The 17022-nt window shown below is 39.6% G+C and overlaps 1 long non-coding RNA gene across 1 annotated transcript; it reads right to left on the bottom strand.

Moving 5' to 3' along the window:
* Nucleotides 1-9560: 9560 nt before the first annotated feature.
* Nucleotides 9561-13801, bottom strand: LOC133547620 (uncharacterized). Its single transcript, XR_009805519.1, has 2 exons — nt 13049-13801; nt 9561-11259 (listed from the first exon to the last, which is right to left on the bottom strand). It is a non-coding gene; the product is annotated as an uncharacterized LOC133547620 (long non-coding RNA).
* Nucleotides 13802-17022: the final 3221 nt, after the last annotated feature.

Here is a 17022-nt window from a genome sequence, read left to right as displayed (position 1 = left end):
ACTTGGTTCGAATCCCACTCATGTTGACAAAATTTTGTTTAAGCTTGTCATACTTTACTGAGCCAGGAGTCCTCGATTACATTTGTGTATAGAACACAATCTTCTCTTCACAAGACCCAGGATAGACCAGGGGTTAAGACATCTGACTTGGAATGAAAAGTACTGGGTTCAAATCTCACTCAGGTTGTGTGTCTTTTGTTCTACCTCATCAAACTTTACTGGGCCACAGTCCTCGATTACATTTGTGTATGAAAAAAAATTGTGTCATCAAGACCCAGGATAGCCCAGTGGTTAAGACTGTTGACTCAGGTTGAAGAGTGTGGGGTTCGACTCCTGCTTGGGTCGATGTGTAATTTAAAAGATCAGCTGGAGGCTGCAAGTTGACAAATATTGTAACTGTGTCATTTCTCCCATGTAATGTTAAAATAATAATTTAATTTACTTTTTTTTTTATCCAATTACAATTAACCTATTTTATTTTATTTGTACCCAGGAGAGCTCATTGGTCAACGCTCTTTATTTATCCTATTCCCACCCACCTCAGGAGTTACACTCACTCGCACACACTCCTACACACACACAAACACACGCACTCATTCTCACACACACACACACACACACACAGGTAACCCCTGAGGTGTCATCATTGACTATTTGACATTTTATTTTGGATTATTATTAGCTTTAGTGTTGACTTAATTTTTCAACTATATGTTAGTCAAAGAAGTAGCACATAACATTAGTCTGTGTGGGGGAGAAGAAGCAGCCCACAATGTATGTCGTCTTGACGCCATACTGCCAAATTACTGACTCCATGTATGGGATTTGAACTCACTACTCCTGTATTAGGAGCCCACAGTGTTGACCATTGAGCTATCCTGGGTCCCAACAAAGTTTGGTTCTCGCTCATATACAAATGTTCTCAGTGAACTATGATCAAGGCAAAAGAATAAACTAACGCCTCCTAACAATGGATTTGAACCCAGTAGTTCTGCATGAGAGGCAGCAGTCTTAACCATTGAGCTATCCTGAGTCTTGTTGGAAGTGTAGTCTGGCTCATTCATTAATGGAATCGTGACATCTGTCCCAGTAAACTACGATTGAGGTGGAGCTCAATTTTGAACTGAAGTTACATATCAAACCAATTGGGATTCAAACCCAGTACCCCCATATTTGAAGATCACAGTGTTGACCATTGAGGTATCCTGGGTTCCATCAAGACAGGATTTTCACTAATATACAAATGCAATCATTTAACAATGATAGAGATGAAACAAAAAACAAGATCTTGTGGATTTGAACCCAGTAGTACCGTGTGAGAGGCAGCAGCCTTTACCATTGAGCATTTTGGGTTCTACTACTTCCTGATCTGGATCAATATACCAATGTTACATACCTGTTGTTGAGTAGTTGGTGTGTGCCATGTCTCTCAGGTGTGACATACCTGTTGTTGGTGTGTGCCATGTCTCTCAGGTGTGACATACCTGTTGTTGGTGTACCAAAAAGTTCTATCTTGGTTTCATCTGACCACATGACATTCTCCCAATCCTCTGCTGTATCATCCATGTATCCATTTTGTTATAAACTCAACTCGTCGTATTTGGAGAATACTAAGTTGCATCCCAAGAACACCATACCTACTGTGAAGCATGGGGGTGAAAACATCATGCTTTGGGGCTGTTTTTCTGCTAAGGGGACAGGACGATTGATCCGTGTTAAGGAAAGAATGAATGGGGCCATGTATCGTGAGATTTGGAGCCAAAACCTCCTTCCATCAGTGAGAGCTTTGAATGGTTGAACAAATACTTATTTTCTACCGTAATTTACAAATAAATTATTTAAAATTCCTACAATGTGAATTCCTGGATTTTTTTTTCACATTCCGTCTCTCACAGTTGAAGTGTACCTATGATGAAAATGACAGACCTCTGTCATCATTTGAAGTGGGAGAACTTGCTGACTAAATACTTTTTTGCCCCACTGTATGTATACATTTTACAGGACTCTCATCGTCTGCCTCAGAGACCCAAGTAGTTTTTAGTGTATTATGCAAATGAGCCATGTTAGTCATTGTAGGAGCCAGATCATGTGTGTATGTCACGTGGTGTTTGTGGATGTGTACACAAGGAACAGAAGCATGTGTCACGTGACATAGGTGGCCGTCACCATAAAGAAGCTTTTTTTACCTGTACTCAAGAGGGAGAGAGGAAAGAGTAGAGCTCGGTAGCCATCATTTCTGCTCGGTTGGTAGAGTGGCCGTGCCAGCAACCTGAGGGTTCCAGGTTCGATCCCCGCTTCTGCCAACCTAGTCACTGCTGTTGTGTCCTCGGGCAAGACACTTTACCCACCTGCTCCCAGTGCCACCCACACTGGTTTCAAAATGTAACTTAGATATCGGGCTACACAATGTAAAGCGCTTCGAGTCACAAGAGAAAAGCGCTATATAAATATAATTAACTTCACATTAAATCAAATAATTTACTGTATTGTGAATTGTGATTGAAAAGTATGCCAAGAATAAACGTGTGGAATGCTTATTAAAAATATGTATCATGGAATAAAAACAGTATTTTCCAATAGATGTCCTTTACTTGACATTCTGTCTTGTCAGTCTCCCGCTACGTGTCTTGAAGCCTGCAACAAAAAGTAAGTTTACCACACTTACAGTATAATCTACAAAAGGTTTATGTGTATCAAAACACATGCAAACTTGTTAGCACACGCAAAGCTGATCTAAATATTTGTCGATTAATGAGCAAAATAAGGAGTGCAATCCATCCCATCCATCCATTTTCTATCGCTTATTCCCTCCATTTAACATATTTGTCTTAATGATGTATGCAGAATATATGTTGATTATCAGAATGCCCACAATACTGGGAGGAGAAAATGCAAATACAAATCACTCAACATGAACAGTGAGATTTATCAATGCTGAAAGTGTCCTGCAGGCAGTATCGTGCCTCTTAAAAAGTCTGAAATCTGCGTGCAAACTGGCATAGTTGCACACAGGGCTGTGAGAAAGGAGGCCATCACGCTGCAAAGACAACTGACATAGTTGCACACAGGGCTGTGAGAAAGAAGGCCATCACGCTGCAAAGACAACTGACATAGTTGCACACAGGGCTGTGAGAAAGGAGGCCATCACGCTGCAAAGACAACTGACATAGTTGCACACAGGGCTGTGAGAAAGGAGGCCATCACGCTGCAAAGACAACTGACATAGTTGCACACAGGGCTGTGAGAAAGGAGGCCATCACGCTGCAAAGACAACTGACATAGTTGCACACAGGGCTGTGAGAAAGGAAGCCATCACGCTGCAAAGACAACTGACATAGTTGCACACAGGGCTGTGAGAAAGGAGGCCATCACGCTGCAAAGACAACTGACATAGTTGCACACAGGGCTGTGAGAAAGGAGGCCATGACGCTGCAAAGACAACTGACATAGTTGCACACAGGGCTGTGAGAAAGGAGGCCATCACGCTGCAAAGACAACTGACATAGTTGCACACAGGGCTGTGAGAAAGGAGGCCATCACGCTGCAAAGACAACTGACATAGTTGCACACAGGGCTGTGAGAAAGGAGGCCATCACGCTGCAAAGACAACTGACATAGTTGCACACAGGGCTGTGAGAAAGGAGGCCATCACGCTGCAAAGACAACTGACATAGTTGCACACAGGGCTGTGAGAAAGGAGGCCATCACGCTGCAAAGACAACTGACATAGTTGCACACAGGGCTGTGAGAAAGGAGGCCATCACGCTGCAAAGACAACTGACATAGTTGCACACAGGGCTGTGAGAAAGGAGGCCATCACGCTGCAAAGACAACTGACATAGTTGCACACAGGGCTGTGAGAAAGGAGGCCATCACGCTGCAAAGACAACTGACATAGTTGCACACAGGGCTGTGAGAAAGGAGGCCATCACGCTGCAAAGACAACTGACATAGTTGCACACAGGGCTGTGAGAAAGGAGGCCATCACGCTGCAAAGACAACTGACATAGTTGCACACAGGGCTGTGAGAAAGGAGGCCATCACGCTGCAAAGACAACTGACATAGTTGCACACAGGGCTGTGAGAAAGGAGGCCATCACGCTGCAAAGACAACTGACATAGTTGCACACAGGGCTGTGAGAAAGGAGGCCATCACGCTGCAAAGACAACTGAACAGAGAAGCCTTTGTTCTACATGTGCATGTCATATTTGGACTGTTAGAAATAAAAAGAAGAAGATATATATTCAGCAATATCATTTTATAGCTGCTGGACAACTTAAAGGGCCGATTAAACCAAAGTCTATTAATTTATGTTGTTTTTTAATGGTATTCCTTTTTTGATTTAGAAAATATGCACCGTATTTTTCGGACTATAAGTAGCAGTTTTTTTTTCATAGTTTGGCCGGGGGTGCGACTTATACTCAGGAGCGACTTATGTGTGAAATTATTAACACATTACCGTAAAATATCAATATTATTTATCTCATTGACGTAAGAGACTAGACGTATAAGATTTTATGGGATTTATGGATTAGGAGTGAGAGATAGTTTGTTAAAGGTATAACATGTTCTATATGTTCTAGTTATTTGAATGACTCTTACCATAATATGTTAGCTTAACATAGCAGTTGCTTATTTATGCCTCATATAACCTACACTTATTCAGCCTGTTCTTCACTATTCTTGATTTATTTTAAATTGCCTTTCAAATGTCTATTCTTGCCGTCTGGTTTTATCAAATAAATTTCCCCCCAAAAATGCGACTTATACTCCAGTGCGACTTGTATGTTTTTTTTCCTTCTTTATTATGCATTTTCGGCAGGTGCGACTTATACTCCGAAAAATATGGTATTGAACAAATATATAAACGCAACACTTTTGTTTTTGCTCCCATTTATCATGAATTGAACTTAAAGATCTGAAACTTTTACCATACACAAAATATATATTCCTCTCAAAAATTACTTACTGGGTGACATGTCCGGTGAGTATGCTGGTCATGCAAGAACTGGGATGTTTTTAGCTTCCAGATCCTTGCAACATGAGTTAGTAAATGTTATTTATAAAGGTGATGGCCTCGGGTGATTAGTACAACAATGGGGCTCAGGGTCTCGTGACGGTATCTCTGCGCATGGAAAATGCCATCAATAAAATGCACGTGGTTTCGCTGTCAATAATAACATACCAAAACCTCTGTATTGTGCCAGACGCCATTGAGTGTGAGCATTTGCCCACTCAAGTTGGTTAAGAAGACAAACTGCAGTTAGGTCGAGACCCCGATGAGGACCACGAGCATGCAGATGAGCTTTCTTGAGACAGATTGATTGATTGATACTTTTATTAGTAGATTGCACAGTTCAGTACATATTCCGTACAATTGACCACTAATTGGTAACACCCCAATACGTTTTTCAACTTGTTTAAGTCGGGGTCCACGTTAATCAATTCATGGTAGTTTCTTACAGTTTGTGCAGAAATGCTATGGTTAAGCAAACCAATTGTTGTAGCAGCTGTCCGGGTGGCAGGTCTCAGCCAATCAATATGGTCTGCGGCTGTGAGGCCAGTTGGATGTATTGCCAAATTCTCTGAAACACCTTTGGAGGCGGCTTATACTAAACGGCCTGGGCTACTGGGTGGGAAGTTGGAGAAGATGCAGGTGGAGGCCCCCTTGGTGTCCTGGGTTGTAGATTACCTGACTGACAGACCACAGTATATGCCACTGCAGGACTGTGTGTCTGACAGGCTGGTCAGCAACACCGGGGCCCCGGAGGCTACAGTACTCTTCCCCCTTCCTCTACACCATTTACACCACCCATTTCCACTATCAGTCAGAGTCCTGCCACCTTCAGAAGTTTTCTGATGACTCTGCGATAGTGGGGTGTATTGAGGAAGGTGATGACGAGGAATACAGGACACTGGTGGAGGACTTTGTCACATGGTGTGGAAAGAACCACCTCCAGCTCAATGTTACGGAGACCAAGGAGCTGGTTGTGGACCTGGGAAGGAGGAGGAGTACTCTGGCGACCCCTGTTTCCATCAAAGGGGTGGATGTGTACATGGTAGAGGATTATAAATACCTCGGAGTACACATGGACAACAAGCTGAATGGGTCAAAACACGCTGAGGCCCTCTACAAGAAGGGACAGAGCCGAATCTATATTTCCTTTGGAGGCTAGGATCCTTCAACGTCTGTACAAAGATGTTGAAGATGTTCTACGAGTCGCTGGTGGCAGGCGCCCTCTTGTACGCCGTGGCCTGCTGGGGCAGTGGGCTGAGAGTGAGGGACACATACAGACTGGACAAGTTGGTAGAGAAGGCCAGTAACAAGATGGGAGTGGAGCTGGACTCTCTGGCGGTGGTGTCAGAGAGAAGTCTAGCAAAACTCCTAGCCATTATGGACAACACCTCCCACCCACTACACTCGGACCTTGCAGAGAGAATGAGCACATTCAGTGGAAGGCTCAGACTCCCAAAATGCAACACGGAACGACACAGGAGGTCCTTCACACCGACAGCCATCCGACTGTATAATGCATATGTTCCTTGACTGCACTTAAATGTAGAATATATTTATATTATTCATATATATTATATTATTTATTATTATCATTGTTTATTGTGAGCGAACTGTGGTGCTGAATTTCCCCCAGGGATCAATAAAGTACTTTCTATTCTATTCTATTCTTATGGCGGAGAAATAAACATTTAATTGACGGGCAACAGCTCTGGTGGACATTGCTGCAGTCAGCATGCCTACTGCACGCTCCCTCAAAACTTGCGACATCTGAAGCATTGTGTTGTGTGATAAAACTGCACATTTCACAGTGGCCTTTTATTTTGGACAGCTCAAGGCACACCTGTCAGGTGGGATGGATTATCTTGGCAAAGAAAAAATGCTCATTAAAAAATGTATACAGATTTGTGAACAATATTTGAGAGGAACAGGTATTTTGTGTTTATAGTCAAAGTTTTCGATCTTTGAGTTCATTTAAATTGGGAACAAGAACAAAAGCGTTGCGTTTTTTTTTTTGTATTTAGTATAACTCCTAAAAAAAATGTCTTGCAATATGCAGTTTGATCATTCCTGCTGCAAATAGTATACATACTGTGATTCTATATTGCAGAAAAGGTGTTAGATGATCGATATGTGCTATAATCTAATATAAGCCCCCCTCCAGTGTGGAGAGCATAATAACATGAATGTAGAGGGAAAGAAGTGTTTCCAAGGGCACATAATGCTTCTAGTACACAAAAATAGGGTGATCTGTGCCACTTTTGCTGCTATCAATTGCACAAAGTAGATCACATACAACACGTCCACCAACAGTACATGCAATTTTATAGTTTGCGCACACAGATAAGTGTGTGGGAATTGGATCCTCAAAGATCAGGCTCTTAATATTTTCAGAAAATGGGAGTATTATTAGAATCAGACCTGCAGCTGGCTCTGTATTGTTCTTTTTCCTCCTGCCTGACGTGGATTTCGGTTCTTGCTGAGGTGTGTTTGCTGATCTTCTTCTGGGTGTGGCTTCTTCTTGAGGTCCATTTTCTTCTTCCTTTGCTGCTTTTGTGGGCTTTTTGGCTGCTTTTTTCTTCACTGTGCTGTCAGAGTTGTGTTTCCTGGACACCTGAAGTACAGCCACAATGGGGTTAGATTTCTATGTGCTGGTGGTGATTACCTACTGAATATACCTTTTTCTTGCGGGGGTAATCATGGTCTGCATCTGTATCTTTTCTCTTTTTGGCCTTTGGAGACTTTGATTCTGGTGTGTGAGAAAAGATAAAGACACACTAAGCTTTCTCTTATGTGTAATGGTATCTCAACTATTTTTTCTGGCGTTTACCTTTAGGAGCCATAGGACCTGGATCGCCCTGAAATGACACCATTTTCTATTAGTCAATACGTGCTACAAATATAGTTGTTACGTATGAAAATGTGTTTGCATACTTTGAACCACATAGTCCTGCCATTGTGGTCGCGTACAGACTTCATTCCATCCACATAGTAACACTGCAACCAGGCCTCAAAACCTGAGTAGTCTTTCTTCTCTGGATCGTAACCTTTCCCACCTCCATAAACAAAAAGTCTAAATAAGAGGAGCACCTTTGTGTCGTTGTCTTCCCCCCACCCCGATCAACCTTGAAACATGGATTCTTACCTAAGTTCACCACCTCCAGCGGTACTGTGTGGCAAAGTCTGAGCAGGTCTGTATTCTCCTCTTCCATTTTGTCCTTTTTGGCTCCCTTAACATTTTTGGGCAAAATAAACTGTTAATAATCGAGGTAAAATACTTGTTTGTACTTATTTGACCTTTTTGCTATGGATCTCCTTTTTTACAGCTTTCTTGTCTTCACACGCATCCTCTGACTCGAGGCCTTCCAGCACAGTCCGGGCAGGCACAAAGGGTGGAATGTTCAACCTGGAAGACACACATGGGCATCTTTTCAAAAACAGAAGGTATTTTGTGTGGAAACAGTGCTACACTTTTATAGTAAACACATTTCCAAGTGAAATTAGGAATTGCTTGTTTATTCATCCAAGATGATTAGAATCTGGGGAATACAAAAACATTCTTCACTCTCCTTTTCAGATCACGGTGACCTGAGTATGTATCTTCATTCAATGGTCATTTCTTTTACAGCAGGCTCTTTGGTGAAGTGTATTATTATTGCTAGGAGTCTTGCAAAAGTACTTCACACAGTGGGCACGGCTGTAACAAAATAACACTGCAATGTACTGTCAACATGTACAAAACCCCAAACCAGTGAAGTAGCACGTTGTGTAAATGGTAAATAAAAACAGAATACAATGATTTGTAAATCCTTTTTAACTTATATTCAATTGAATAGACTGCAAAGACAAGATATTTGATGTTGGATCTGAGAAACTTTTTTTTTTTGCAAATATTAGCTCATTTTGGAATTTGATGCCTGCAACATGCTTTAAAAAAGCTGGCACGAGTGTCAAAAAAGACCGAAAAAGTTGAGGAATGCTCATCAAACTCTTGTTTCCCATAGCAAAGCAAAATTGAAGATGAGATCTCATGTATGTCTTATATATATCTCCTAGACATAAAAGAGCACTAATGGAGACCAAAGTAGTTTTCTCATTCTTCTCAAATGTATCTCCTGAGAAATAAGGCTCACAGTGAGCACTATGAGAGATCTCATAGTTGTCTAATAGTTATCTCTTTTCCCCATTTCAACTAAGACCAAAATGAGAGATGAATGAGCTGGTCTCCAATATGTCTCAATTATGACTCAGTGAGAGAAACACCTGGTTTTGTTTCTCACTACTCACTGTTTGAGTTCTCAGATGTCTCTTTTCTATTTCGGCAAAAAGACAATTGATGAGTATTGGTTTCAATATGTCTCAATGATGTCTCAGTGAGAGATATACTTGGTTTTGTCTCTCACTGCTCACTATTTGAGTTGTTAGATATACCCGTTTTCTAAAAAAATGCATTTTAATGGGCTCAATTTAGTTATACCTCAATCATATTCCAGTTGATCTCATGCCAACATTGGGAGAAAATAATGAATTCAGACAATATGGATATATGGTCTGTAATCTAAATGGTTTATTTAAATAAAGTTGGACTTAATTTGTTGATTTCTTATCCACACGTCATGTACAGTAACTCAGTGACTACAATTGTGAGATTTAAAACTGAACCCAAACAATACTGATATGATCACAAGACACTTTTTAAGAGCTTTTAACATTTGTGAACTTTCTAGAGCAGTGGTTCTCAAACTCTTTTAACAAAGTACCACTTCAGAAGATATTTGGCTCTCCAACCACCATCATAAGGACTAATATTAAAATACAGTAGCATAGTAGGCCTATGTATTCATTAAAAAGGACAGTGGCTTTATTAAACAAGTAAATGTAATATATTTGCCACTGAAATATTACACACAATGCAAAAACATCATCAACAATGATACTCCATATACAGTACATATTTACAGAATCCACGGCAACATCACATCAGTGTGTATTTTCAGAGCATTTATAACAATGATTAAAGATTTGATTTGTGGCTTCTTAGGCCAGTTCAGTTCTTCATTATTTCAAACTTTTCAAGTGTGTTGGGGAAATGAACTGCAATCACTATGCCAGGCATAGATGTGAAGTCAAGGAAAACAACTTTACCCAATATGTCATCCAAGAATACTACTGTACTGCAGAGGTTTCCAATAGGGGAATAACATGACTGCATGTCTCATATGTTACACTATCTTGCAGCAAAGAAAAACCTGCATGTTTATATTCACCAACGAGGGCCCATTTGGCACATGAATGTGCTGTGGTAAACAAGAAATCAATCTGTACATACTTTAAAAAAAGGATTAGAACCTTTCTTCTGACACACTGGTCCCACAAAGCAGGCATTTTATTTGTTTACTTTCTATTGGCCCAAAACAATTCTTGGAGGATTTATGTAATATAGTAGGCGATGATGCAGAGTGGGATAAAAAAAAGTTTTGGAACTTCTGCACACTGTTTAAGCAGTCTGTGTTCAGACTATCGGGATAAAGCAACTTGAACATTTTGAGCATATGGCTTAGGGCCTTACCTGTGACTTTAGGACAGTTTACATAACCCATGCTGATCAGAAGGCGCTCTGCCATGGTTTCTGATGCATTGTCATGTATTGGTTTGTCTGTTGTGTCCTTGAAATTGGACTCTTCTGCACACTCCTCACTCAAACCATCTTCAAATCCTTCATTAAACGTATGTCCGTCATTGTACATCCAATCCCCTATATCAGGGAGAGCTTCCTCAAATGATTGAAATGGATCATACTCAGCATCGACATGTCATTCAGTTGTTAGGCCATCAGGAGGATGTATGAGGGCTGATCTGGAAAATGGTTTTCCATTCTCTTCGATGGTCAGAAGTAGAAATATTTTCATGTGCTGAAAGTAAAATAGAATACAAATCACTAAAGGTTTTTGATAACATTTTGTCACAAGGCAAAACGTATAACATCTCAGCATATCGCTCACATTCTTACACTCCAAAGTTTGTCACATTTGAGCAGGATTTGCTTTGTGACAAAATTCACAGCAAAACATTATTCAGCCACAGAAGACGGTGGGTGTACCTGGCAGGTGGGGAGAGGCTTGATGTTCCAGAGTGGTACATCCTGCACGGTCACCTGAAGGTTGGATGTGTTCCATTTGAAGAGCAGTGTTTTGGGCTCCTTCAGGGGGCACCGCCTCATGCAGTGTTACCCTGCTGCTACCCCCTGACACAAAGAAGAGGAACCAAAAAACTCTAAAGATTCAAATCATTGAAAAAAAAAACCCAGACAAAAACATGCAAAACAAGAAGGAAGTTGACATAAATTGAACACATTATACAAATCCAGCTAATGGAATGCATTTCCTTTTTCCCCACATCTTGAGCGCATTGTAGTTCATGTTTACGTATCTTCTGTGTTTGTGGTAACACATCATCCACAGTGTTAAATGTAACTCATCACAATACAACACACACTATAAAAAGAAAGTTGTGGATGCTAATGCCAATCATTAGTAAATACACAACAGCAAACCAAACCTATGAGAAAGGATCTTGACGAGGGATGCAACATTATTGTAAATATAACCTTATTTTGATTTCAAAATTGTCACAATAATGCCGTGATGTGTGACGCTATCAAACGAGAACACCAGTCGCTGTGTTTTTTTCTGACAATATTAAGTGGGCTCATCTGAGAAGTAAACTGGTTCTCCCATGAAAACCCGCCGTGTGGGAAAACAAGGTTCAAACGGGACATTATAGAAGGGCGAAAAAGTGGAAGTGTGCAGGAGTGATGGGAACGTTTGTGCTTAGGTTAGCCGAGGAATTGTTGCTGTGAAATATTTCTGTGCCTATAACTGTCGTGTTAGTTGAACCTTAAACAAAGTCTGCATACTGCAAGGTAAAGCATGCCACGTTCATCCAGACCATTTCCAAATCGACCCAGAGCCCTTGCAGCTCACCAGAGGAAATGTGGACATGCACAAAATAAGACATTTGCTGACACTACACACCACAATGTCTACAATAAGTTAGGGAATAGGAGTAATATATTAGAATGAGTTATATGTTAGAACCGTTATTTGGAAAATATCGTTCATGTGAAACCAAGATGTCAGCAAGGGACAATATGCATTTGTGAGGTATTTACATGATTAAAAGTCAAATTATTAGTTAACTCTTAAGAATCAGTATTCTACAAACTAATACAATTTGGACTGCAAAGGGCAGTTTCTTAGGAAGTTCAAAGTTTAAAAACACTCAACTAAACAGCAGTGATGTAACAATATCAAAATGTCATATCACCGTTACTGTGACCAAAATGATCACTGTTTGCATTATAATGGCAGTATTGTTGAATGTGCTAAAAAGGTCATCAAACCCACAATAATACCAAGTTGTATTGAAAAAAAAACATACCGGACACACAGTATAGTTTCTTGGCAAAAGAAACATTATTGTTCTACATTAGTTACACTGGATGTTTACTGTTTATGTCAGTTTAAAGACACTTATTTGAAAATGTTGGTTTTTGTGTGTTACTTGAAATTCTGCACCATTCCTTTGCACCTAAAATACCTGTTTTTAATGATAAATATGATTGCAACATATGAAAATGATGTTTGTGTTCAATTACAGTAAGTGTGTTTATCCTAAACATTCCTCCCACGTCATTTAACACACTTTGACATTTTTGTAACAATATCTTACCCTGGCTTTAACACTATGACGATATCATACCGTGAAATGTTGATATTGTTACATCCTTAGTCATGACCTGATGTTACCTACCAGCTTTAACTTGGAGGTGAAAGGTTCCAAAAACATGAATTACACATGCTGAGATAACTCCTATTTGAAGTTTCATTCTTCATATGTGCTAATGTAATCAGGGTCAAAGAAAGCAATATTTTCATGTTTGTTCCTGACAAACTGTGGACAGCTTTTTATCTGTAAATCTCAATCAGAACTAATTGACTTCAAGAAAGAACAGGCATATACATATAACTTACTTGGACATTGCTGGTCATTCTCCACATTCACATAGGTGCATGCTGCAGGACGGGATGACTGCAGGAAGAAAAAGAAAGTATCACATATTATATCTGCTGCCAGTTTAATGCACCACCACTATACCAGTCTACTCAGCAACTTTACAGTCCTTCTTGATCTTTTATTTGATTCCACTTCTTTACCAGTTCTTCTTCATCCTTTTCCAGCTTTTCCTTTATTCATTTCGACACTCCAATACTATATAAATCAATCAATCAATCAATGTTTATTTATATAGCCCCAAATCACAAATGTCTCAAAGGACTGTACAAATCATTACGACTACAACATCCTCGGAAGAACCCACAAAAGGGCAAGGAAAGCTCACACCCAGTGGGCAGGGAGAATTCACATCCAGTGGGACGCTAGTGACAATGCTGACTATGAGAAACCTTGGAGAGGACCTCAGATGTGGGCAACCCCCCCCCCCCTCTAGGGGACCGAAAGCAATGGATGTGGAGCGGGTCTAACATGATACTGTGAAAGTTCAATCCATAGTGGCTCCAACACAGCCGCGAGAGTTCAGTTCAAGCGGATCCAAGACAGCAGCGAGAGTCCCGTCCACAGGAAACCATCTCAAGCGGAGGCGGAAACCATCTCAAGCGGAGGCGGATCAGCAGCGTAGAGATGTCCCCAACCAATACAGGCGAGCGGTCCATCCTGGGTCCCGACGAGCGGTCCATCCTGGGTCTCGACTCTGGACAGCCAGTACTTCATCCATGGTCATTGGACCGGACCCCCTCCACAAGGGAGGGGGGGACATAGGAGAAAGAAAAGAAGCGGCAGATCAACTGGTCTAAAAAGGAGGTCTATTTAAAGGCTAGAGTATACAGATGAGTTTTAAGGTGAGACTTAAATGCTTCTACTGAGGTGGCATCTCCAACTGTTACCGGAAGGGCATTCCAGAGTACTGGAGCCCGAAATGAAAAAGCTCTACAGTCCGCAGACTTTTTTTGGGCTTTGGGGATCACTAATAAGCCGGAGTCCTTTGAACGCAGATTTTTTGCCGGGACATATGGTACAATACAATCGGCAAGATAGGATGGAGCTAGACCGTGTAGTATTTTATACGTAAGTAGTAAAACCTTAAAGTCACATCTTAAGTGCACAGGAAGCCAGTGCAGGTGAGCCAGTATAGGTATATATGTATGTATATATGTATATAAAGGTATATACAGTATAGGTATATATGTATGTATATATGTATATAAAGGTATATACAGTATATATGTATGTATATATGTATATAAAGGTATATACAGTATATATGTATGTATTTATGTATATAAAGGTATATACAGTATATATGTATGTATATATGTATATAAAGGTATATACAGTATATATGTATGTATATATGTATATAAAGGTATATACAGTATATATGTATGTATATATGTATATAAAGGTATATACAGTATATATGTATGTATATATGTATATAAAGGTATATACAGTATATATGTATGTATATATGTATATAAAGGTATATACAGTATATATGTATGTATATATGTATGTATATATGTATATAAAGGTATATACAGTATAGGCGTAATGTGATCAAACTTTCTTGTTCTTGTCAAAAGTCTAGCAGCCGCATTTTGTACCAACTGTAATCTTTTAATGCTAGACATGGGGAGACCCCAAAATAATAGGTTACAGTAATCGAGACGAGACGTAACAAACGCATGGATAATGATCTCGGCGTCTTTAGTGGACAAAATGGAGCGAATTTTAGCGATATTACGGAGATGAAAGAAGGCCGTTTTAGTAACGCTTTTAATGTGTGCCTCAAAGGAGAGAGTTGGGTGGAAGATAAATACAGACAAAGGTTGCTGGAATATAGGTGGAACTTCTTGTAAATGTAAAACTCTATATTATGTGTTCAGTAATGTATATTGTTCCACTTCAAATGTTCTCTGAACATTTATTTCTCTCATTGTTATTTCACTTCTTGTTATTATACTTACCTCGGTGGAGGTAACTATCACAACTTCTAGCAAGGTGCTTGCGGCATTTATAGCTCTATTTCCGTAACTGCGTGACGTTCCAGTAGTTTAAAACAAATAACTGGTGTGTGTTAAAGTCATATAAATACCAAAAGAGAAACAATAAATGGTATTACTTACTTTCAGTTGTTATTCCTTCGATGCTGAATATTATTTCTTCCCATCGAAATCATTACATCCGCCCACTTAATGCGCATGCGTGTTTTTCAGGAAAAGCCAATCTGATTGGACAGATTCATGGAGTGCCGTGCCAAATCTCGCGATCTCAGGATTTACATCAAGTTCATTTTCTCCTTATATGTCCATCTGAAAATAGCCCTTTTTGGCTAGGACATCATTTTCAAATGATTTGAAAATGTATGCTTTCTATCAGACGGCGGCGGACATGACGCGTTATTTGCCATCAGTTAACGTCAGAAGAAGAAGAAGCGGGGAAACAGTAGGTGGCGTAACATTTGAAGGTTGTCAGTGCGCCTACCTTCAACTAAAACAAGGAAGAAGAAGAAAGCCAACACTTAGTTGTTTTTTTTAAAGGTTTATTTATAAATGTCAACAATTACAAACAGTAAGACAAACAACAATATACAACATTATAAAACATTATGAAAACAGTACAAAACAGCGCCAGGGGGTTGTAAGTTCAAAATAATAAAAAAAAAAAGAATAAAAACATATATATATAAATAATAAACAAAATGCAAAGCCGTAGGCTTATTCAGATTCATCAAACAACTTAAATGTGGAACACAGCATCATCGTTTTCACAGCTTTTTTGTTGTTAGAGGTAGAGAGCGTTTTAATGTAAAGTTCCAGATCTTTTTTAAAGGCACAAAAGATAGGACGGGTATTAAGAAACTTACATTTATGAATATAAAACTTAGCCAATAAAATAATGAGCTTGCAAGGGTAGAATTCCTTTTCAATTTTTTGTTCATACAGTGTAAAACCAAAAATCACATCTTTAAAGTAAAGCACAAATTTGTCATAAATATTGTCCAGGATGAAGCGACAGATGCCTGCCATAGTGATGGAGTGTTTTCACAAGTATAAAACAAGTGGTTAACAGTCTCTGGGTGCATGTTACAAAAGGTGCAGGTGACATCAATGTCCTTTTTGTATCTAACCATCACAGTCTTTACAGGGTAATAGCGATGGATGATTTTAAATGATATCTCTTTGACTTTGTTGCTAAGTAAATACCTGTTAGGAAGGGACCACGTTTTGGTCCAACAGATGTCATTTACAACATTATTCCATAAGGAAATGACATAGGAGACAGACACACAATCATTTTGGAATAAGCTGCGGATTTTTCTGTTATTTTTTTGATCAAAGCAAAGTTTCCCCACGGGAGTGTCAAGTGGATCATTCACAATGTTTACAGCAGAAAGAGGAGGTGTGTAAGCCATGTACAACATAATAACACCTGTTGGAATGTACAACATAATAACACCTGTTGGAATGTACAACATGATAACACCTGTTGGAATGTACAACATAATAACACCTGTTGGAATGTACAACATAATAACACCTGTTGGAATGTACAACATAATAACACCTGTTGGAATGTACAACATAATAACACCTGTTGGAATGTACAACATAATAACACCTGTTGGGATGTACAACATAATAACACCTGTTGGAATGCACAACATAATAACACCTGTTGGAATGCACAACATAATAACACCTGTTGGAATGTACAACATAATAACACCTGTTGGAATGTACAACATAATAACACCTGTTGGTCAGCTTGGTCAGCTGTGCTGATTGATTTAGTTTCAGTTAAGGTATCCATAAACTTAAGTTGAAAAACTTATTGGGGTGTTACCATTTAGTGGTCAATTGTACAGAATATGTACTGAACTGTGCAATCTACTAATAAAAGTTTCAATCAATCAATCAATAGTGCG

Source organism: Nerophis ophidion, unplaced genomic scaffold, assembly GCF_033978795.1.
Source record: "Nerophis ophidion isolate RoL-2023_Sa unplaced genomic scaffold, RoL_Noph_v1.0 HiC_scaffold_137, whole genome shotgun sequence".
NCBI lineage: Eukaryota > Metazoa > Chordata > Actinopteri > Syngnathiformes > Syngnathidae > Nerophis > Nerophis ophidion.
Note: the sequence above shows the minus strand (reverse complement) of the source record. Positions and strands in the feature narration are given on the sequence as shown.